The sequence below is a fragment of the Rattus norvegicus genome, chromosome 2 (assembly GCF_036323735.1).
Source record: "Rattus norvegicus strain BN/NHsdMcwi chromosome 2, GRCr8, whole genome shotgun sequence".
In the NCBI taxonomy this organism is placed as follows: domain Eukaryota; kingdom Metazoa; phylum Chordata; class Mammalia; order Rodentia; family Muridae; genus Rattus; species Rattus norvegicus.
In genome coordinates this window covers 186319811-186343413 of record NC_086020.1, presented here as the reverse complement: position 1 = coordinate 186343413, position 23603 = coordinate 186319811, and the positions used below count along the sequence as shown (strand labels likewise).

At 44.8% G+C, this 23603-nt stretch overlaps 1 pseudogene; it reads right to left on the bottom strand.

The window, feature by feature from the left end:
* Window positions 1-19405: 19405 nt before the first annotated feature.
* Window positions 19406-20179, bottom strand: LOC134485754 (large ribosomal subunit protein eL8-like; annotated as a pseudogene).
* Window positions 20180-23603: the final 3424 nt, after the last annotated feature.

Below are 23603 nucleotides of genomic sequence, written 5' to 3'. Positions count from 1 at the left end.
AAACAAAAAAAGCAACATCAATACCGACCCCCGAGGGAGAAGACATGATTCATATAGACCATAAAATGATTCTTCACACTGCCTCCGTTGGAAGAACTGGAAGAAAACTGTGGCCATTGACAAGCTTCTGCTGATTCTTCTCCTTACCACAAGACACATTAAAGAATCCCTTACTATTGTGGGGCAGTGGTGGCTCATGCCTTTAGTCCCAGCACTGGGGAGGCAGAGGCAGGCGGATTTCTGAGTTCTAGGCCAGCCTGGTATACAGAGCAAGTTTCAAGAGAGCCAGGGCCACACAGAGAAGCCATGTCTCAAGAAAATAAAACAAAACAAAAAGAAAACCCTGTTTATCATAACAAGGTACTTTAAAAAAAAACTGGGAGCCACACAGAAGATGAGGCACCTTTAAAGGAAGAGGTTGGGTCAAACAAAGCGACACTATGAGGTGTCACTGTTACCCTCCAAACCTTGCGTGAGACTGACACGTGTACGTGGATATCTTCCGTAAAGCAGGGTCACATCTCAGTGAAATGCAGTGCGAATGAGGATGGCGCATTAGCAACCAGAGTACACAGCTCCTCCCCCTCCTCCCCCTCCCCTTCCTCCTCCCCCTCCACCCCCTCCTCCTCTTCCTCCCCCTCCTCCCCCTCCTCCTCCTCCTTCTCCTCCGTTCCCTGGTCCCTGGGGAGACTGGGACAGTCTCACCACAGGCAGGGTTGCAGGATTAAGGCAATTTCATTGGAATCTCAAATCTGAGCACTTTCACAGGAGTGGGTTCCAACCGGGCCAGGAATGGGGATTCCTTTATTTCACTCCCTTGTCCTGGGAATGCCATGGTTGCCTGCATGGTGTACACTTCCTAAGAAAGTAAACGCTGACCTAGAGGTAGTGTCTTCCACGTCCCATTTCCGCTTCCACTTGGGATGGGAAGCCACAGGCCGTTGGGTTTTCTGCTCCTGTCCAGCTGTGATCGAGAAGCAGCGTTTCTTCCCTCCCCGTGTGAATGCTCCTTGAAGTCTTTATCCCTCTGTCCACAGAGTGGAATTTGGGCGAACCCTTTGAACAGCTCTTTTCTCGCTGAGGAAAAACACCTGTCTGTTCCCGTGTCGCCCACACCCTTCACGGACAGGCCTCCCATGAGTAAACTTTGCTAATAAGACTCCACATAATTAGTAGAAGTAATTGGATCCAAAGAGAGAAATAATGGAAGACACGGCCGTGGTGTCCTATTTATTAAAACCAGTATCCTAGCCTTCCTGAGGTCCAAGGGAAAACAGAAAACGGCAAAGGGTAAAGGCAGGTTAGTAATAGACTTAGAATAACGAAGAGGGACAAACCAGTGCTCACAGGAGGCTCCTATGTAAAGGTCCTCCCTTCTCTGGGCCCTAAATTTGAAGCATTCTAGTGTTTCCTGGCTACATAATCCCATGTTGATGAGGAAGCCCAAGACCACCACATAAGTGCCCGTCTTGTGTCTGGAGACTCCACCCAAAAGGCCTAAGCCCACCGGGAGCCTATTTAACCACATTGCTAGGGATGAACACATCACTGATAAAATTGTGTACCATATACTGTCACATCTTGGGGGTCCAATAATTCTACATTTGGATCTGACTTTGCTATGAGGAAATATTTGTCAAGGTAAGAGAATAGAACATCCTTTATTTAACAAGACTTATTAACTTTGTCTATAGCTTTCAAATATTTACATATATAATATATGGGCCTCTTGTCCCAGGCCTCACAAAAATTTAGGGGTAGACTTATTTAAAACAAACAAAAAATCCTTAGGACTAGATAACTACATATTTAATAGTAAAATGATTCTATAACTTATTAAAAACCTGTCAAAACCTAAATATTTAAAGTTATTGATTTATCTTGAAATTTTTCTTAAAGTAAGCAGACTCCTATATCTGTGTATAAAATCACATGTTCCTCACAAAACTTTTGTTGTAAGTATAATTGTTGGCGCTTGCTGATTTCATGGTTCCCAAATAAGAGTTTGGATCTCCCACATATACACCCAGCTTCCCACTATACCCCTCACCCCCACACCCCATACTCCTAAACCCCACACTCCCACACCCCTACATCCCTCAGCCTCCACACCCTCATACTTCCCACACATACACACCCACACCCACACCCCACACACCCACACACCCACACCACTACACTCTACACACCCACACACCCACACCCCTTGCCCCCACACCCCACACTCCCCCACACATACACTCGCCACAGTGGCCTCTCTAACCCCTCCTGACCTGTGTTGAGGCAACCTGCCCTGTATATTCTCTTCCTGCCTCACCCCTCTCTTCTCTCCACAATTTGCATTAGCCAGACTAAAACAAAAAAATGCTTGTGTGTGTGTATTTGTATGTTACATGTTTACATGTGGATGCCAGAAGTCTATGCTGTATCTTTCTCTCCACATTATTTTGTGTTACATTTATCTGTAGTTTATGTATGCATGTACACATGAGCATGGAAATCAAAGACAATCTCCTCCTGCTGTGTGTGCCAGGATCAAGCCTGTGTCATCAGGCTTAATAGCAACCATCTTTCCTGCTGAGAATCTCACTGGCCTGCTTACTTTAGTTTTTGAGGTAAGGTCTTTCCTTGAGCTGGGAGAGCACATGCGTGGCTAGACTAGCTGGCCAGCAAGCCCAAGCGTCTTCTGGTTTCTGCCTCTGGATCACTGATGGAGGTACACTATGCCCAGCTTTTACAAGAGAGCTGGAGATCTGAACTCAGGTCCTCATGCTTACACAGCAAATACTTTCCAACTGGACCATCTCTCCAGTCCCCCAAAGCAATGGGTTTTTAAGTACATAGTTTTAAGATTTGTCTGTTATTCGGTATTAAGTTTAATAGCAAACTTCCCCTCTTTCTCTCAAACCAAATACAAAGTATTTTAGTGACTCTGCACTCCCTTTGTGGAGGTCATAGCCTCTCTGAAGGAACACGATCTGTTTGCTGTATTAAATACCACATTGTTAAGGTGTTAGATGTTTTCCCCTAGCGCCATGAAGAGAAAGACAAGGCACGGGCATGGTCCTGGGAGGAGTTGAGTTGGCAGACTGTGTACAGCTCTGTCTGGGGCGGTATGACAAGGGGTTAAGTATCAATCTAGGAGAGCAGCTTCCTGCCACCTCATCAAGTCTAAGGGTCAAGTCCAGAGCCTGTAAGAGATGACATCACAGATCAGGAACTCCGTACTCTCTGGCCTGTAGCTACGGCAGGTATGAGGTGAAAGGGTTCTGTGCTGCTGTGTGCTGTCAGAGTCTCAGGGCTCATGTCCTGTGAACCCGACATGGTCGACCCAGCAGCCTCAGATCAGGAGAGCCCGTGTGCTCCATGATAAGATGTGTCTAATTATTTAATCGGCAGTATTTATGGAGACCATTAAAGATTTGCTGCAGTGTGCCTGTGATCGGCCACTTCAGCAGCTTTCCTAAAGAAAGGAAGGAAAGGTGAGTAGGTGGACATTTAAAATTCACCAAAATTAGACACAGAGGTTACCTTAGGTTACTTTAGACTTTCTCTTGCCACCAAATACTATATCCAACCCAGTCATTTAGAAACACAAATAGTCTGTCATTCAAAAGAAAAATTTAGGCTGTCTGCTCATTCACCCTTTCTGTCTCTCTGTGTGTGTCTTTCTCTGTGCATCTCTCTCTTTCTCCATCTATCTCTCTATCTCTGTCGCTCTGTCTCTGTCTCCATTTCTGTCTCTCTTCCTCCTTCCTTCTACCTCTTTCCCTCCTTTTCTTCCTTTCCCTCTCCCTTTCCCTATCTCCCTCTCCCTCTTTCCCTCTTTTTTCCTCTGTTTCCCTCTCCTCCTCTCTCCCTGTATCTCTCTGTCTGAATCTGGACCACACAATGGAGATGAGTCATTAGTTCCTCAGACTTCCCCTGTGACAAATGCTATACCGTTTCTTGCCTCAGGCACTGAAAGCTTCTGAGCTGGTTGAGGGAACTCGAAGAAGTGACGGCATACTCGAAGCACTCAATTCATGAACTGCAGAGTGTGGTGTCCAGCAACACAGTGCCTGGAAACCCATCGGAACAACAGAGAGCAGACATGTAGGCACAGACACCAGAGGTCCCATAGAGACACCTCAGTGTCTTGGAACAGTAGTCTACAAACTTCTAGCTGTGCGTGAGCGTTTGCCCTCTGGGCAGATGGCTTTGGGTCATTCTCCAGTCACCTTCCCTTCATTAAACTAAAGAAACCCATTAGCCAGGCAGGGGTGGTACACTTAGGAGTCAGAGCCAGGCAGATCTCTGAGTTCGAGGCTAGTCTGGTCTACAGAGCCAGTTCCAGGACAGCCAGGGTTACACAGAGAAAACCTATCTAGAAAAAAACAAAACAAAACAACAACAACAAAAGAAATCTATCCACTCTCATCTTACTTCCTGTCCAATGATACATGTGTTTAAAGATGTTGAGAGAGAAAAAGAAAAAGGTCTGAAAGTATGAATTGGTGAAGACTTCAAGGGACTGCAGCCCCTGCTCTTTTTTTTTTTTTTTTCTTTTTTTTTTTTGGAGCTGGGGACCGAACCCCGGGCCTTGTGCTTGCTAGGCAAGCGCTCTACCACTGAGCTAAATCCCCAACGCCGCCCCCCTGCTCTTTTTTGAGATGAGAGTCTCACTATGTTACCCAGAATGGACTTGAGATCCTAGGCTCAAGCAATGTTCAAGAGCCCAGAGTCTCTGCCCAGCAGTGCCAAACAGAACCAGCATCTGCTAGGATATTACTGTTTGCTAACAGTGTGCCAGGAAGTTTACCCCAATTAAATGATGGCTGGTAGCGGAGAAAATTAGAGAAAGTCCTTTTATCTGGTAAGTTTTCGGAAAGCAGACTCGAGAAATACTCGTTTCAAATACATAGGGGCAAAAAAAGTGTGCCACACTTACTCTTCCTACACCAAGGCTGGACATCCTTCCCACACAACTGTGCAAACATATGTGACATCAGCTTGACTCAATCTTTCTGCAGTGCACACATATCAACATATCACACCGTCCAGCATACACGCATACAATTATTCTGTCAACTAAAACTGTTAAAGGTGTAGTGATGTAATATGTTAAGTGTTAAAGGTGTAGTGATGTAATATGTTAAATCTTAAAGGTGTAGTGATGTAATAGTTAAATGTTAAAGGTGTAGTGATGTAATATGTTAGGTGTTAGAGGTGTAGCGATGTAATATGTTAAATGTTAAAGGTGTAGTGATGTAACATGTTAAGTGTTAAAGGTGTAGTGATGTAACATGTTAAGTGTTAAAGGTGTAGCGATGTAACATGTTAAGTGTTAAAGGTGTAGTGATGTAACATGTTAAGTGTTAAAGGTGTAGCGATGTAATATGTTAAGTGTTAAAGGTGTAGCGATGTAATATGTTAAGTGTTAAAGGTGTAGTGATGTAACATGTTAAGTGTTAAAGGTGTAGCGATGTAATATGTTAAATGTTAAAGGTGTAGTGATGTAATATGACCTCAGCATTTCCTGATTCCTCTCATACGCATTGGTGAGTGCTGACAGAATTTAACTACTTCAGCAGAGCACAGTTTATTTCCTCACTCTCTGTGATGTACCAGCTCATGGCGATGCTAAGAATGGATAGACGGTTGTTCTCACTGGATTGCAAGAACTTACCACACAGGGCAGTGAAAGAGCATCCTATCCATGAGTTAGGCCTAGTCCCTGCTTCACTTTGCTTGAGAAGCTACGCCTTACAAATGCCAGGTCTTCTCCCAACACAGCCATTTTTACTTTTTTCCCCCTGAGGCCAAAACAAAACAAAGAGCAAAGCAAGCCCCAGCAACCTATTTTCCTGGCAGGAGTGTGACCCTGTTTACAGTCTCTGGGAAAGAAAGGATCCCACAGGCTTAGGAGGGGACAGAAATAGGAAGAGGACAGTAAAGAGGATAAAGGGTTTAGGGGTGGGGTGATAAAGACTGGGAACAGATGGCCTGAAGAAGAACGCTAAACCAGGGTGAACACTGGCCTCAGCCCTCGGAGTTCTCAAAGACTACAGAAAATATCCTTGTTTATTTAGCTGAGCTTAAGATATGATAAGAATTATAAACATAAATAAAAAAGTTTGAGGGAAAAGTCTCACAGAAACAGTTGCCTAGGAATAGAGGCTGGAGAGGCTGGCTCAGTGGTTAAGAACATCTGTTGCTCTTCTCGAGTGTGAGGGGCCAAGACTCACCAGAGAATGATACCCCAGACTCAAACAGTGTATGGACGCAAAGAGCGTTTATTCAGCTGAACTTCCTGCACGCAGGGGTCTCCCCATTCAGGAATGGAGTCCCTGGTGCACTTGCAGGCCCAGCGTTTATTGTCAGTTAGGGGAATTCCAGGGAGAGGTGTGTGCCCTTTTACCTTGATTGGTCAGCTCTGTCTCCAGGGGTCTGACTAATTCTACAATGGGTTAGGCTCTGGAGACCTCCCTGGGGGTCACTTACTCAGTCTGGCCACCTATTCTTACTTCAGGCCAGATGACAAGGTGTCCTCAGGTTGGCTGCCTAAGGCTGTGGTTGGCTGACCACAGATTGCTGGATCTGGGAAACAAACTCAGGCCTAGTCTCCCAAACTGCCAGTTTCCAGCATGTCATGGAGTCAGCCTGGCTCTAGCTAACTCAGTCCTCTCAAAAGTACTGGAATTCAACTCTTAGCACCTACATGGTAACTTACAATGGTTTGTAACGTCAGGTCCAGGAGGTTCAACTCCCTCTTCTGGCCTGTGTAAACATTTCATGCTTGTGGTCGATGCACCTACGTATGTGCAGACACACTCACACATACATACACGTAAAACTATAAATACATTCTTAAACAAATAAATATCAACAGCTACCAGTGGTGTTATAACAGAGGATGCTACAGGCCATGTGAAAGATGAGTTTCTCTCACCTCATCTCACCAACAGTTCTTCTTTTACACCCAAGTCTTCACTGCCGTTCATAAACCCCACAGCCTGGTCTTAGGTGAAGAAAGAAAAACACAGGAAAGGCTGCAACCAAAGACTCAGACATTCCCAGGATTCCCTGCAGCATTCATTGAGGTTTTTATATTTTTATAGGTATTGGTTTTTTTTGTTTTGTTTTTTGTTTTTTTGTTTTTTATTTATTTATTTATTTATTTATTTATTTTTTTGCCTTTGTGGCCTTTACTGCTGAATTCCTCCTGTGAATAAAACCATAAAGTATTTGTTCTTTTTGTGACTGTATTACGTCGCTTAGCGCAATGCCCTCAGGGGTTAAACCAGTGGCACATATCCTTCCTCCTTAAGGCTGAATACCAACAACTGTAGATGGTTTGTAGATGCTGTCTTTAACCAGTCATCGGCCAATGCGCACTCTGTTCTATGACTTAAAGTTGCATATTAATAACCTCCGCGCATCAGCCATTTCTGTAACATTAGCTAAACGATTGCACTGATGGTAAGTTGGGAAGCTCGGCTCTGTTGTGTCTCCTGAAGATGCAGAAAAGGGACAAAGAGTTCACTCTGTAAAGCGCTACACACACATGAGGGCCCAAGTTTGCTTCCACGTAAAAAGACTGAACATGGTGGCCCTCACTTAAAATCCTAGAGATGGGATGGCAGGGAGATAGGAAGATCTCTAGGGCTCATGCTCAATGACCATCGGACTCCAAACCAAAGAGCGATCCTATCTCAAAAGCATGGCCGGATCTATAGCTCAACCATCAAGAGCATTGGCTGATCCTACAGAGGTTCCAGGTTTGAGTCCTAGCACACATATGGCAGCTCACAACTCTCTGAAACTCCAGTTCCAGGGGATCTGATGCTCTCTTCTGATACTCATGGTACACATGCATAATGCAAGCAAAACTCTCAGTACATATAATAAAGACATTTAAAAATAAGACCAGAAAAAAAAATTCCACACAAACAAGGCAAGGTAGACAGTTGTTTGTAGGGACCACACTTTAAGGTCGAACTCTTCCAAATGCATATGCAAATACACAACATGTACACAAAGACACCAGAAAGAATATATTTGTATATGATGATTAGAACATTATTATGAGGTTAACAAAAAGCTTTTAATGGGTTTTTATTAAACCACTAGGGTTGCATCACAGGGGTAGAGCACTTGCCTTACATGTACTAGGCTCTAGATGCCGTGTTCAACCACCACCACTATAAAAGAAGATAAGGAAGAGGAGATGTGCGACCAGTGACAGACTCCTACATCTGCTTCTGTTGTGACCCACACAGTCTCCGTGTCTGTCTTTTAGCATCAGATCCCACAGTCAAACTGTTAGTGCACTGGCTTCCTTTTTGGGTGGCAATACCAGTGTCTGCGGACTGACCACCGTCCTCAGTTTATTCAGGTTACCAGTTAAGTGGTAACGCCTCATACCAACTTTCCCAAAGTAACCTGGGTAGCATTTGTTGAAGCTGATCCTGTGGTAGAGCATGCAACCAACATCACCCAGCCTCCCGAGAGCATCCGGTATTCACCAAGGCTGTCCTGGCCATAGATTATGTGGCCTCGAAGTTTCCAGATCTTCTTCAGTCTGTTTGAAATGGGGCTACCTAAAGCAAAGAGTGGTTTCATGCTCATGGCAGTTGCTGTATAGCAAAACATTTTGGGGCAGGCACGATGGCTCAGAGGGTAGCCTTACAGCCCATCAAACCTGATAACCTGAGTTCAATCCTCAGAACCGATATGGTAGGAAAAGAGGACTGACTGACTCCTAAAAGCTACCCTTTAACTACTTGAAAACACACAGAGGCACAGTCAGTCAATACAATGCAATAATAAAAAAATTTTGGTCCCAAATTCATGCACATACAGACAATACCAAATATACTTAGTGAGAGAGAGGGAGGGGAGAAGGAAACAAAGAGGAAACATGAAGGTGGAAGGGAAAGTGGTAGCAGATAGGAGAGGAACTGAACAGACAGGAAAGGGGGGTAGATTTGATCCAAACATACTGTACATACATACATGCATGCATGCATGCATACATACATACACACATACATATATGTATTTGTATATATTCATATACGTGTATATATGAATATTAAAATGTTACAAATATTTTAAACTCCTTGGTATGTCAGTCTTCCCTGATGGCCTTGATTATTTGGTCATCTGTTTTTCTCTTCACGTAGCTCATTAAGTCATTTTCAGGTAGACATGTTTGTTTCTCGAGCGTACGCTTCTTGCATTGTCACACAGCCTTCAGAGCGTGGGGATCGAAGCATGTGCCACGCCTGAGGATTGTGTTTGTTTTTCAAGGCAGGGTCTTAGGTTGCCCGGGCTGGCCTCCAACCTGCTACTTAATAGATAATAATAACAATAATTAGTCATATTATTACCTTGAACTCCTGATCTGGAGCCTCCTGCTCTCTCCTGTAGAGGGCACAGACACTCACAGAGCACTGGAGAATCCAGGACCTTCTCTCATGCAGGGTCTCCTCAATGGAGGAAAGTGTACCTGGTTTCCACTCAGAAGGCTGGGAGTGGATGTTGTTAATGACCTGGTGACTTTTGCTATGTAGGGCCAGGCCCCACCCAAATGTCCCAGAATGCTTCTCCCAGACGCTCCCTCCCTAGACCTTTATCTTTAGTTGTGTTTCTCAGCCGGTAGGACCCATCCTCGGGGGAGATGTCACAGGTACTTTATAGCCTGCTGACTCCTCCACTATCTTGGTCAGAGGCCATACTAAATGCTAGGCCCCTACGCTGCAGAACCCATCTTCATGGCTAGAGGTCACGTGTCCTTAGCAAAAGAGTTTCAATACATTCCTGCTTTAAGCTTTAGTGTGCACGTGGGATTGGGATAATTATTACCAGAAAACTTTTTTCCCCAAAATTGTACTGTACTTAAAGATGTCTAAAATAAACTGCCTGCTGTCAGACTCCACAAGTTTGAACCAACACCAGCCAACTAAGTCATACTGAACCGAATTTCCTTCCTGCCTCATGCAATTAGTTTCCCTGCTGGCCAGGATGCTTGATGCTTGCAGGGACGCCCCTCCCCCCACATCACCTCCTCAGTTCTGGGATGACAGGCATCACAACCAGACTCAAATCTTTGCTAATGCGTCTGTTGAAATGATCATGTATCTTAGCTCCTCTACGATCTAAAGGGTCTGGTGAGTTTTACTTCCTGAGATTAATAGTAAACCACTTCTACAAACCTGTAATGAATCCCACGTGGTCACAATACGTCACTCACTGAATTCCTGTGAAAGAGCGCATGCTAGTAACATTTAAGACTTTGTGCTTTCATTCATAAGAAAGAACGGTGTGGGGGTTGGGGATTTGGCTCAGTGGCAGAGCGCTTGCCTAGGAAGCGCAAGGCCCTGGGTTCGGTCCCCAGCTCCGGAAAAAAAAGAACCAAGAAAAAAAAAAAAAGAAAGAAAGAACGGCGTGTGATATTCTTTTCGGGTACTATTTTGTGTAGTTTGAGAATTCTGGTTTCATCAGCTTGGAAACTGACCTGGAAAGTCATTTTTCTTTTCTGGGCTAAGTCCTGGTTAGTCCTCTGTCTCAGTTTTAGAATATACGCTATCTGAAGAGAGGGACTATCTGTCTCATTATTTGGTCTCCGGAGCTGTAAGACTCCGGATATAGGAGTATAGGATACGCTGGGGTGGTGGCCAGGCCTGGAATTCCAGAAGTCAGAGGCCAGGATAATGAGACTTCACCTCCCCACCTCAACCCTCCTCCATCAAATGTTAGATAAACAGAGCTCTCTCTACTTCAACCTTTCAAAGCCTTTTTTTTTTTTTCTTTTTTTCGGAGCTGGGGACCAAACCCAGGACTTTGCGCTTGCTAGGCAAGCGCTCTACCACTGAGCTAAATCCCCAACCCCATTTCAAAGCCTTTTATTGGTAATTACTGTATTTCTTTCGTCTCCCTTACTAAATTAATGTATGTTTCACTGAGGCTTAACAGGAAGAATCTCAAGGATAGTTGTTGAATAAAATAAAGAAAATGTTGAGTGGCTTGAAAGAGCAATGTGCCGCCATATTGTAAGTGAACAGGGCCAGGCCTACAGCACACTTTTCTCAGTGACGGGCCCTGCACTGTGCTCACTAACTTACGCTTGTTGATTCCAGCTCAAGTGGATGCTGGGAGCCTCCGGGCCTGGTTCCTCCTGTCAGCCTCCCTCTACCTCTGTAAAACTCACCGTCCTATTTCTCATCCCTTCTGGGCCTAAGCTTTCAGCCAGCCAGTCACAAAACTCATCCTCATTAACAGAGGGCAGAGCAATCAGAGGAGCCCAAGGCAGTGCGTGCAGACAATAAGTGTGGACTTAAAAGGAACAAAATATGGTGCTTTTCCTGATTATTTAGCTACACGCTTATAATAGAAAAATTAAGCACCAGAATCAACAAGGAAAATAAAGAGCACACACGAAACCCAGATAAGTCATAAGTCGTAACATCTTTGTTTTAATAGGGCGTTAGCAGTCAAGAGCCCATCCCTGCTGCCTGAGCCTGAGTCCCGCCTCTTCACCGGTTCCTGGCTTGGCTGTAGGGAGTTAATTTCTTTCTGTCTCAGCTCTACCACCTGAGAGACGAGGCTGGGCATGGGAGTCTTCAGTTCTGTGTAGATTTCATTAGTTAGTATACATGCTTAACGAAATCCCTGACCATGGTGAGGCCTCTGTATTTTCTATTATTATTTTGACCAGTAGTCTTCCAAATAGTTAAACAGACCAACCAGCGGGCAGGAAAGGGGTATACGTATAAACATACTTATTTTTTAAAAAGGACTGGAGAGATGGTTATTAGTTCATCTCTATAGCCTCCACTTTCTACCTGTAGAAAGAACTCCTTCTGGGGGGCTGGGGAGATGGCACAGCAGGTAAGAGCCCTGACTGCTCTTCCAGAGAAGCCGGGTTTGATTCCTGACCCACACACTGTTCATGACTTCCTCTAACTCTAGTTCCAGGGCACCCAGTGCTGTCTTCTGGCCCCGACAGGCACCAGGCGCACACGTGGTGCACAGACATATCTGCAGGCAAAGCACTCATACACATAAAATAATATTAAAAAATTGCAATTCTGGAATCATTCTATATATGCTTGCTTTTATTTCTGCAGCACTGGACATGGAGCCCAGGGCCTCATTCACACCAGGCAAGCGCTCTCCCTGACCAAGACCCCCAGGACCTAGTTATGCCCTTACCTAATTTTGTCACTTCAAAGTACACCATTTGTGTCTTTCCACATTTCAGTCCTCAGCAGTATCCTTATAAACAAATTCCTAAACCCCACGTGACCACAGTCCTCACCTGTCCCTATCGCCGTCACACTCAGTACTGTGTAACTATCTGAAGGCATTTGAGACTTCTGTGCACTCAAACGTGATTTGTAGTCATTGCATATTGCTTCCTTTGTGTTACAACCACTCCCTTCCCCTCTTCTTTCTCTCTGTATCTCCCTTTCTCCCTTCCCTCCCCCCATATTACTCATGTGTTATTGGGAATCAAACTCAGAGCCTTAAATTAACCAGGCTAGGCAAGTGCTCCACACTCAACTATCAATATACATCCCTAATCCTTTTCCTCTTCTTTTTTTTAAAAAAAGATTTATTTATTTAATGTATATGAGCACACTGTCGCTCTCTTCAGACACACCAGAAGAGAGCATCAGATCCCATTACAGATGGTTGTGAGCCGCCATGAGGTTGCTGGGATTTGAACTCAGGACCTCTGGAAGAGCAGCCAGTGCTCTTAACCATGGAGTCATTTCTCCAGCCCTGAATCTTAATCCTGTTCTTTAGTAACATCCAAAATTACCCAAGTTTCCTCATGCTTCAAAGACACTGTTGATGGTGGATAATTAGAGTAAGAGAGTATTTTTAGTCTCTGCTAACCTGTCATTAAAATACAGTGTTAGCATGAGTCTAATTGCTTTTGTATTGTAACAGTAGGTGTCACCTGCTGCTCGATGCAGTAACCCTCACGAGGTCAGCTTTACTCAGTATCATTCTGAACAGAACTGAGGATCAGATGGGTTCAAGTGTAAAGTTGGATATGGTAGGTAGTGCACAACAGTAATCCCACACCCGAGGAGGCAGAGAGAGCATGACTGGGACTCTATAGAACCTGAGGGTGGCCCAGGGAAAATAGTGAGACCGTGTGAAAGGAAGGAACAAGTGGAAGGAGGGAGGGAAGGAGGGAGGGAGGGAAAGAGAAGGAGGAGGAAGAGGAAAATATGGGGTGAAGATACATAACAATAAACAGAAAAGCCAAAATTCAAGCCTAGGCTACTTTAAAGCACAAACCTAGGTACCTCTAATAATTCTGTTTTGTTTAGCACGTTTATTTAATGTTTTGTTTATTTGAGATTTCTAGAAAATGTTTATGTGTGCGAGTATTTTGTCTGCGTGTATGTATGTGCATCACAAGTGTGCCTGGTGCTCATGGAGCCCAGAAGAGGGCATCGGATCTCCTGGTACTGGCATTGGGAACGGTTGTGAGCTGCCAGGTGGGTGGGGAACCAAACCTGGGCCCTCTGCAGAGCGCGGAAAGTTTCTAGCAGCGGAGCCCTCTCTCCAGTGTCTTGCTTAGCACGTTTACCTTGTCATAAAGGCATCCATATAGGCTGCCTCTAACAAGGGTGTGGCTACAGTGAAAAAGTATTGCAACCAAATCACAGATTAGGCCAGGACAACAGTGCTCATCAGAGAATGTGCAAATAAGAACCCAGGAGCACGTTGTGTTCTCCCCAGGTCGGAACCAGCACCCTATCAGCTCTCGGAACTTAAATTCGCTGCTGTAGGCACTTTGAGCTAGATGTAGACGAAAGTGCTATAGATTTTCTGCTTGCTTAGGCTTCTCTGGCTGCCCAGGAATGCCGATTACAGAGCCGCGACAGGCCCTCTGGCCGACTCCAGCACAGCCCCATTCAGCAAGTTCGTCCTTTTTCTGCCGTGGCTCCCAGCTGACAGAGCTACTTTTAAAAAGGGAAGTCATTTCTGCAAACCCATTTGAAGCAAGCTCATCCCTCTCTGGCTGTTGGCAGATAGGACTCTGGCAGAACAATCTAGAAATCTCTTTTCCAATACTAAAATAGAAGTGCCTGAGTTTTTAGTTGTTTTTTTGAGTTGTTGTACTAGTAAAATATAAATATATCAATGGGCCCTGATTTATCCAAAATAACATACTTTGGATATTGCAGGGTTTTTTTGTTTTATAATTAATAATGGATTTTTTTTTAAAGTCACTGAACTTTGCAGCACTAAAATTCGTTGCATAATTAATTTAAGCAGCTTTCTTCATACATTACACTCTTGACGGCCCTTCTAGGACTTAAAGATTTTCTGGTGAGCAACGTAAACTGAGTGTAAGAAGACAGTAGGCACTTGAAAGAGTCTAAGAGACAGAGAGAGGGTACAGGATGGGGAGCAGAGATACCGCAGCAAAGTAAGGACATTTGGAACACTTAGTGTCCTCTAGCATTGAACTGCCAGTCTCTAGAAAAGAGAAAAACAGCTTGACACCCCATCCTGACACTGCTCATCAGCCTGTGTCTCCATCAGCTCCCTGTAGGTTTGTTTACATCTTGGTTTTTTGGGTTTTTGTTTTTTGTTTTTGTTTTTGTTTTTTTTTTGTTTTTGGTTTTGTTTTTGGTTTTGGTTTTTTTTTTTTTTTTTTTTGGTTCTTTTTTTCGGAGCTGGGGACCGAACCAGGGCCTTGCGCTTCCTAGGCAAGCACTTTACCACTGAGCTAAATCCCCAACCCCTACATCTTGGTTTTGCTTTTAGATTTATTTTATTTTTATTTTTTGAATCCAGGTAGGAGTATTTTGTCTGCAAGTATGCATGTGCACCACGTTGCTTGGTACCTAGAGAGGCCAAGGAGGGTGTCAGGATAGAGGACCTGGAATTATAGGTGGTTGTTTGTCACCATGTGGGTGCTAGGAACCAAAGCAGGTCCTTCAGACGATCAGCCAGTGCTCTTGACTGTTGAGATAGCTCTCCAGCCCTCATGAATCTCTTACTTAACCCAGGATACCTTATCATGAAGATTCGAGCCTCACCACACTGTTGGTTTGTTTGTTTGTTTGTTTGTTTGTTTGTTTTATTAAGAAGATACAAAAGATTAAAATGCAGAAAAATTGCTAAATACAAAGAACGATACAGTTGGTTCTTCTTTGCCTGCCTGCCTTGGGGGACTGAGCGACTACTAGATCCTTGGACTTCCATTCGCAGCTGCCCGTTGTTGGGGAGTTGGACTACAGACTGCAGATGGAGCAGAGAATGTTTCTGTTTGAAAGCAGTCTCTGATCACAAAAGAGGTCAAAGGAGATGACGCTTCTAAGAACAGTTGAGGTACCAGAAACTCACGTTGGAGAATGAACAGCTCCCCGCTCCCAGAAACAGTTCTTAGAAAACTGATATTTGTATGCTGAAGAAAAGAATAGCAAGTGCTTCAGAAGTGAGAAGTGCGTTCCCTGAGTTCCTCCTCCATCCCTGGCTCATGATGAGCTCATTCTTGTGCAGACCCATTGCAGTGTCCTCACCTGCTGTACGGGAGCCAGAGGAGAGCAGAGAATCTCCCGGAAGCGGATGGAAGGTTGTGAACTACCAGGAAATGCAGAGACAAAGTGTGGAGCAGAGACTGAAGGCAAGGCCATCCAGGGACCGCCCCACCTAGGATCCATCCCATCTGCAGACACCAAACTCAGACACTACTGCTGATGCCAAGAAGTGCTTGCTGACAGGAGCCTGGTAGAGCTGTCCCCTGAGAGGCTCTGCCAGAGCCGGACCAATACAGATGCAGATGCACACAGACAAACATCAGACTAAGCGCAGGGACCCCAGTGGAGAAGTTAGGGGAAGGACTGAAGGAGCTGAAGGGGATCGCAGCAATAGGAAGAACAATAATATCAACTAACTGGACCCTCCAGAGTTCCCTCGGACTGAACCACCAACCAAAGAGTACACATGGAGGGACCATGGCTCCTGCTGCATATGTAGCAGAGGACGCCTTATCTGACATCAATAGGAGGGGAGGCCCTTTGTCCTTTGGAGGCTTGATGCCCAGCATAGGGGAATGCTATGGTGGTGAAGTGGGAGTGGATGGGTAAGTGGGGGAGCACCCTCATAGAAGCAGGGGGAGGGGAAGGAGATAAGAGGATTTGTGGAGGGGAAACTGGGAAGGGGGACAACATTCGAAATGTAAATAAGCCACCCAATTAGACAAGATGGATGAAGCAAAGAAGTGCAGGCCAAAAAAAGAAAAGAAAAAAGAAAAAAAGAAAGAAAGAAATGTAAATAAATAAAATAACCAATAAAAAAGGGGAAAAATGAGACAGTCATCGCCATCCAGAGCAGTTATGATAGTTTTTACAGTTGTAATAACGTCCTTCTCTTGCTCTGACTGAAATAGCCCCTGCTTTGTCTCCCTCATGCTGCCTCCACAGAACTGATGGCCAGTAGCAATTACAGCAGACACTCTTGCTGTGGCCTGGCCTCCTGATGTTGCAAAATCAAATATGGCATTTATGCTTTTAATAGGTAGGGCTGAGATATGGCTCCAGAGGACCCGAGTTTCCTTCCCAACACCCACCACAAGTAGGTCACAAGTGCCCGTAACTCTGGCTGTAGGGGTCCAACCACCCCAGCTTCTGGCCTCTGTGGATACTTGTGGGTGCACTCATACACGTACAATGTAAAGGGGAGTTTTTTGTTTTTTGTTTTTTTATTGTTTTGGGTTTTTTTTTTTTTTTGGTTGGTTGATTTGGGATTTTGTTTTTGTTTTTGTTGTTGCTGTTGTTTCTGTTTTGAGACAGGATGATCTCACTATGTAGCCCTGGCTATCCTGAAACTAACTCCCTATGTAGACCAGGCTGTCCTCAAACTCCTGGAGACCCACCTGCCTCTACCTTCCTAGTGTTGGGATCAAAAGCATGTGCCACCATGCCTGACAAGAAAGGTTTTTTATAAATGGTCCGGGGAGATGAGGAAACCCTTATTCTGCTACAGTAGCTTGTACTGGGATAGAAGTTAAATTTCATCTTTGTAAAACTGCCTTACAATCTGTTCTTGGTTTCTTTCTTCCTTCCTTCCTTTCTTACTTACTTACTTTCTTCTTCTTTTTCCCTCAGTATAGTAAACATATTCCCCAGTTTCACCACACTTACAACCTGGGATTATCCCTGCGTGATTAATTAAAATTAGTTCAACAAATATATATGTACCTGACATCTGCCCGGGGCTTTTCTGGAGAGCTGTTGTGTGTTGGGATGCTGGCAATGGCTCAGTTTGTGTCTATTGTTCTTTTATTCATTGCAGAAATTTATCTTCATAAATAAATTGATTTGGTTTTTTCTCTTTGATGCTATACCTGTTTGCCTTCTTTTCAATGTTAGTTTAAATAAATACAAGTGTTTAATTGCTTTCTATGCTATACACATGTATACATAACACATGAATTTGTCTTTTTTGTTTTCCTTTTTTGCGATAGGGTCTCATGTAGCCCAAGCTAGCCTCAAAACATATCGTATGGCTAAATTTAATCTTAACTCTCACTCTCCTGCCTCCACCCTCTAAGTGCTGGGATTGGGGGTTTGTGACACCACCCCTGTTCCATACAGGGCTAGGGATCAGCCTAGGGCTCCCCGCATATAAAGCAAGTACCCTTCCAACTGAGCTGCACCCCGGGAGAGTTTTTTCTTAGAGGCTTTCTATAATGTATCCATCATCATTTAGACCGTGGAACCCTTCTTTTCCTTACTTCAATAAATAATTTGAATTATTCTTGTTACAGTAGTAATAGCTATAGTAGCAGCAGTAACCATGCCCACTACTTGGCACATTCCTATAATCTTAGAACTTGGGAGGTAAAGGGAGGAGGGTCAGACTCAAGGTCATCCTTAGCCAAATCGTGAGCTTGAGGCCAGCCAGGGCTGTGCGAGGCCTTGTCTTTAAAAAGGTTTAAAATAGGGGCTGAGAGAGAGTTTAGCTGTTACTTATGATTCTTACCAAGGACCCTAGTTTAGTTCCCAGCACCCATGTCTGGGGCCTCAAAATTGCCTGTAACTCCAGCTCCAAGGAGATCAACACCCTCTCCCAGACTCTGTGTCCACCTGCATGCACACACACACACACACACACACACACACACACACACACAGACACACACACGCACACGCACGCACACACACACACACACACGCGCACGCAAGCACACACACACACCCTGGATTTGAATAGCGGGATTTGGTTTTTGCTTGTTTTGTTGTTGTTTGATATTTTGGATTTTGAGACTGAGTCAGATTTGTAGACCGAACTTGACCTCAAACTCAACATCTTCCTGCCTCAGCCCCGCCCCGCACCCCAGTGCTGAAACATAAGGCTTACACCACCCTTTCTGTTTCAAGATGTTGGTGGGTCTTTTTATTTGTTTGTTTGCTTGGCTGGGTTTTTGTTTGGTTGGTTGGTTTTTGGCTTGGTTTGGTTTCGTTTTGGTTTTGCCCAGTTTACCAGAGCGAACGTCTGTTTTATTGACCTTTGTCAGTCTTTCAAGTTTGCAAGTGCATTTCTGCCGTGGCACAGCTTCGGCCTCCCTTTGGCTTTATTCACCTGTCTCTATTGCACTTTCGTATTCCGTATTCCGTGCTGAAGGGGGATATTCATGCCTCTGCAAGCCCGTAAGGTCAGAGGGCAACTTTTAGAATTGGCTTCCTCCTTCCACCAGGACGGCTCCAGGGAGCAAAGCCAGGTGATTAGACTCAATGGAAAGCCCCTTCACCTGCAGAGCCATCTGGCTGCACTTGTTTTGTTGTTTGTTTAACTTTTTATTGGTTCTTTGTGAATTTTCTATGGCGCACCTCACACTTAGTTCCCCTTCCTTCCATATCTGTCTCCTGTCCCTGCAACCTCCCCCCCCAGAAGAAAAAAAAAAAAACCCTGAACATCGCAACATGGAAGCTGCAGGATGTCACAGCGTGTCACACAGCACGTCATACAGCGTGTCACACAGCGTGTCACACAGCGTGTCACACTGCGCGTCACACAGCGCACCCTTTTGTCCACACAGCTTTACTTGCAAATTTCATTGCAATGAGTCATGATTGGTCTGGTTCAAGGACGCTGGCTTCTGCACTATCAGTACTGGATCCTCAGCAGGACTCCTCTAGGACATCCTGTTGTTGCCCTGTGTCATGCTTTGGATCTGCAGGACTGGCCCCTTCCCTTACTCTAGCAGATGGGGTAGCTGTTGTAGCCCTGGATCTGGGTCTGGTAGATGAGTTGGTCAGCCACCATCTCCCCTGCACCATACCACCAGAGCAAGCAAAATACATTCTACGATATCCTCAAAACATCATCATTTTTTGAAGATAATTTTGTAATTATATTTCTGTACAGAAAACTTGGTGTACATTTAGCCCAGTTTAGTGGCGAGTTCTTTAGCCTTTGCCTTTTCCAGCTTGGCAATGCGAGCCACAGACTTAGGGCCCAGGACATTGCCTCCTCAATGGTGGCGGATCTCGTCATATCTGTCATTATAATTGGTCCTAATAGCTCCCACCAGTTTAGCCAGAGCCCCCTTGTCTTCTGAGTTAACCTGTGTGAAGGCAACAGTGGTGCATGTCCTCCTGTGGACCAGGCGCCCCAGCCTGGCCTTTCCCTTGATGATGCAGTAGGGCACCCCCATCTTTCGACACAGGGCAGGCAGGAAAACCACCAGCTCAGTGGGGTCTACATCATGGGCAATCACCACCAGCTGAGCTTTCTTGTTCTCCACCGAGGGGGTGACTGTACTGACTCCTGCTCAGAGGACAGGTGGTCTCTTAGTTGGAACGTCCCCTTTGCCAGCAGCTTTCTTCTCAGCTCAGGCCAGCAGCCTTTGCTGCTTCTCCTGCTTTGTCTCTGGCCTGTACTTGTGGGCGAGTTTAAGCAGCTGAGTCGATGTCTGCCTGTTCAGGGCCTGGGTGAACTGGTTGATGGCAGGAGGATGGCTTTTTGCTACTGCAGCTTGATATAGTGGGGCCATTTGACAAAGCGTGTGAGATCTCTTTTGGGCTGGGTGTCCTGCCCAATGCTGAAGTTCTTGGGCCTTTTCTCAAACAAAGGATTGATCACCTTTTTGGCCTCCTGTTTCTTAACGATGGCCCGGGGCCACCTTCTTCTCCTTGGCCTTCTTTCCTTTGGGCATCTTGCTCAGCTAGAGGAGAGAGCACATCATTATTTTTATTTTTAAAGAAAATATTCTGTATCGAGGGTAGAGGTGTAGCTCCATGATAAAACATAAATTTTTAAGGATTATTTTTGTTTTATTCATGTATATGAATGTTTCACTTGATTTTAAGATCTATGCACTGCATGTCAGCCTGGTTCCTGCAGAGGCCAGAAAAACGTGTCAGATCCCCAAAACTGGAGTTATGGGTGTCAGTCAGTCACTATGTGGGTGCTGGGAATCAAACCGGGTCTCTCCAGCCTGAGCCTGTGTTTTTTATGCTTGAGTTCCTGGGTTCAATCCCTAACAAGCATGTACACGGGGTTGGGGATTTAGCTCAGTGGTAGAGCGCTTGCCTAGGAATCGCAAGGCCCTGGGTTCGGTCCCCAAGCTCTGAAAAAAAGAAAAACAAAACAAAACAAAACAAAAAAACAAGCATGTACACAGAGAAACAGGAATTGGTGGGCAGAACATACAAGAATACTCTTGTGAAACATTCTTCCAATTTATTCCATAAAGTTCTTAAACGGTGTGGTCAAAAGGTTAAAAACTAGAGATGTTAACTTGGATTCCAAAGTAAATCAATTTCCAACAACTTGCAGTCTTCCGAATGAGAACAAGCTACCTGTCAGTTAATTCACCACTAGCACCACACAGTCCAGCAGAAGTGTCAAGAAGGGAGGTAGCCCGAGGCCAGGTGGACTTGATAATCTTCCAACCCTCTTAAAATGTTCTCACTTTAGATGCATGAGCTCAGGGATGGTTATGAATATTAATACTAGGACTGTCAAGGATTCAGATATAATTCGTGAATTAACCGAATGTTTACAAAAATTGGTCTGAGTAAATCTCTCATTTTTCAAGCTTTAGGCTTATTTTAGCTAAAATCTGTGCTAAGGAGCAGGAGGAAATAGTCTTCCCCACAGAAGAGCTCCCAAGTGTCCTATCCAGTATCAAGTGGTCAGCCCTGAAAACCTACATGCAGGTAACACTGTCCGGACTGAGCTTATTGTATTTATAAATTAGTGTGTGTGTGTGTGTGTGTGTGTGTGTGTGTGTGTGTGTGTGTGTGTGATAAAAGGAAGAAGCCAAGAATTTGAGACTGAGAAAGAGAGGATACCTGGGAGGGGTGGGAGGGAGAAAAGAAAGAAATGATGCAATTATATTTTAATTTCAGAAGATAAAAATCATTCATTAAAAAATTGATCTTTTCAAAGTTGTAGCCAGGTGGCATCCGGGTGATCTATTAATAGCTCATAGTAACACTGAAGGGGAAATGTAGTCTCCCCAAGACAACTTGCCTTTCTGCTGTCACAGGCTCCCGAACCTGCCTGCTCATAGCCTCCATGTGCCCTGCTAAAACCCCCACCTCCCACCCTGACCCTGACCACGGTAAAGCCCATTGTCACATGATCCAGCCACAAGACTAACTTGACAGTTCCCAGTGTCATTTCCTCTGAACTTTTGCAGGCTCACAGTAAAGCCTCGCACAGCCCATTGTGTCCTCTCTTTAGCTCCGGAGGTCTCAGCTGTCGCCCTGGCTGCTTCCCGATCTGTGAATAGAGCACACCCACCGCAGGGATTGCCCTTCAGTGACTATTCCCATCACCCAGAAAGCTGTTCTCTTTTTCATTTTTAAAAAACGTGTATTACTGTTTTGGCTGCATGTCAGGTGCGCGCCTTGCCTGCTGAGGTCAGAAGATGGTATGGGGCCCCCTGAACCGGGCATTACAGCTGGCACTTTGTGGGTGCCGGGGAACGACCTGGGTCCTCTGAAAGAGTAAGCGCTCATAACCACTGAGCTCACTGCAGCCACCGACCAGGGCAAGCGCTCATCTGGAATCTGTGTGGCTGTCTAGCACTTCCTTCAGGATTTTACCCATGTAGCTTTGAATGATTCTGTGAATACTTGTTTAATTCATTAATTTTTTTCAAGACAGGGCCTCCTTATTTTGCCACCAGGCAGTCTGGAATTCTTGGGCTCAGGCCATCTTCCTGCTTCAGGCTCCTAACTCAGACAGCAGTTTCATAACCCGGGGCAGCACTGAATACCCTATTTATACCCCAGAACTGTGTAATCCAACCTTCTCTGCAACCTCCCTCCATCTCCCTACACGAATCTGTTTTACTCTGTAGAATTTATCACCATATAATTACTATATATTTTATTTATAGTCTGCCCTTCCCCACTAAGCTGAGTTATATGGGATTAGGCATTCCTATATTTTATTCACAGTTGTATGGCTACGAGCCCATATCCAATGTTCAACAATGCCTACTGAAAAAATGAGCATTCTTTACAAATCCAGTAATCAGCATTATGAGTTAAATACAGGTGAAACACAAAGAACAGAATAGAAAAAAAATCACTCAATGTATGCATCTTCATTCAATTAAAAGTAGCACCATTAAATAAACATCTGTGTAAGAATTAGTAAACCATTCTCTTTACTTCCTTACCCTACCAAGTCCTGCTACCCCAACATGCCTTTCGCCTCTGCAGAAGACAGCAGAGACTGTAGTAGACACCCACTGCCCAACATTCACACAATCTACAAATCCAGGCTGGGGCTGTGGATCAGCTGGTAGAGTGCTAGCCTTCCATGCACAAGGGCCCAGGCTGTATCCCCAACAGCACATAACAACCTAGGACGCTGACACATGCTTACAACCCCAGTATTTAATAGGTAGAGGCAAGGGAATCCTGAGTTCAAGGTTTCCTCAGCTGGTGAGTCTGAAGCCAACTTGGGCTACATGAAGCCCTAAAAAAAACCAAAGATGATGAATTCCACTAGGAATTAAAGATGGGAAATATGAGCAGAATATTTATATGAATAAAACTATTTTAAATTTAAGAGAAGGGATATATTCCCCAAATCTTCCACCTAAGGAAACGGTTTAAAATCCAGACAAAAGAAGGAACAAACAAGCCACACACAGGACCTGTACGCACAGACGGAAGGATGAAATGTTCTGAAAAAACTCCAAGCCACTCTGCCCCTTACACCAGTATGAGTTTCTCAGCAGTGCTAAAGCGGAGGCATGACATTTTAAACTTATGTTATCACTCTGCTCCAAGAAATGAAGAGCAACGTATAGTGGGTGACTGTGGTGAGAGGAAGACTCCATATGTAAACCCTAAAACTCGAAGCACTTAGAAATTCAGGCCCCACCCTCACTCCACCGCCTCACCCCTGCTGTTAGTTGGAAAGCAAAGGTTGGGTCTGGAGAGATGCTGCGTGGTTAAGAGCATGGGCTGCTCTTCCAGAGGACAGGCCTTTGATTTCCAGCGCCCACCTCGGGCAGCTCAAAATTCCTTGTAACTCCAGTCTTCTGGCTTCTTCTGGCATTCACAGGGCACACACATGTTGTAGATATTTAATCTCAATCAGGAGTTTCTACC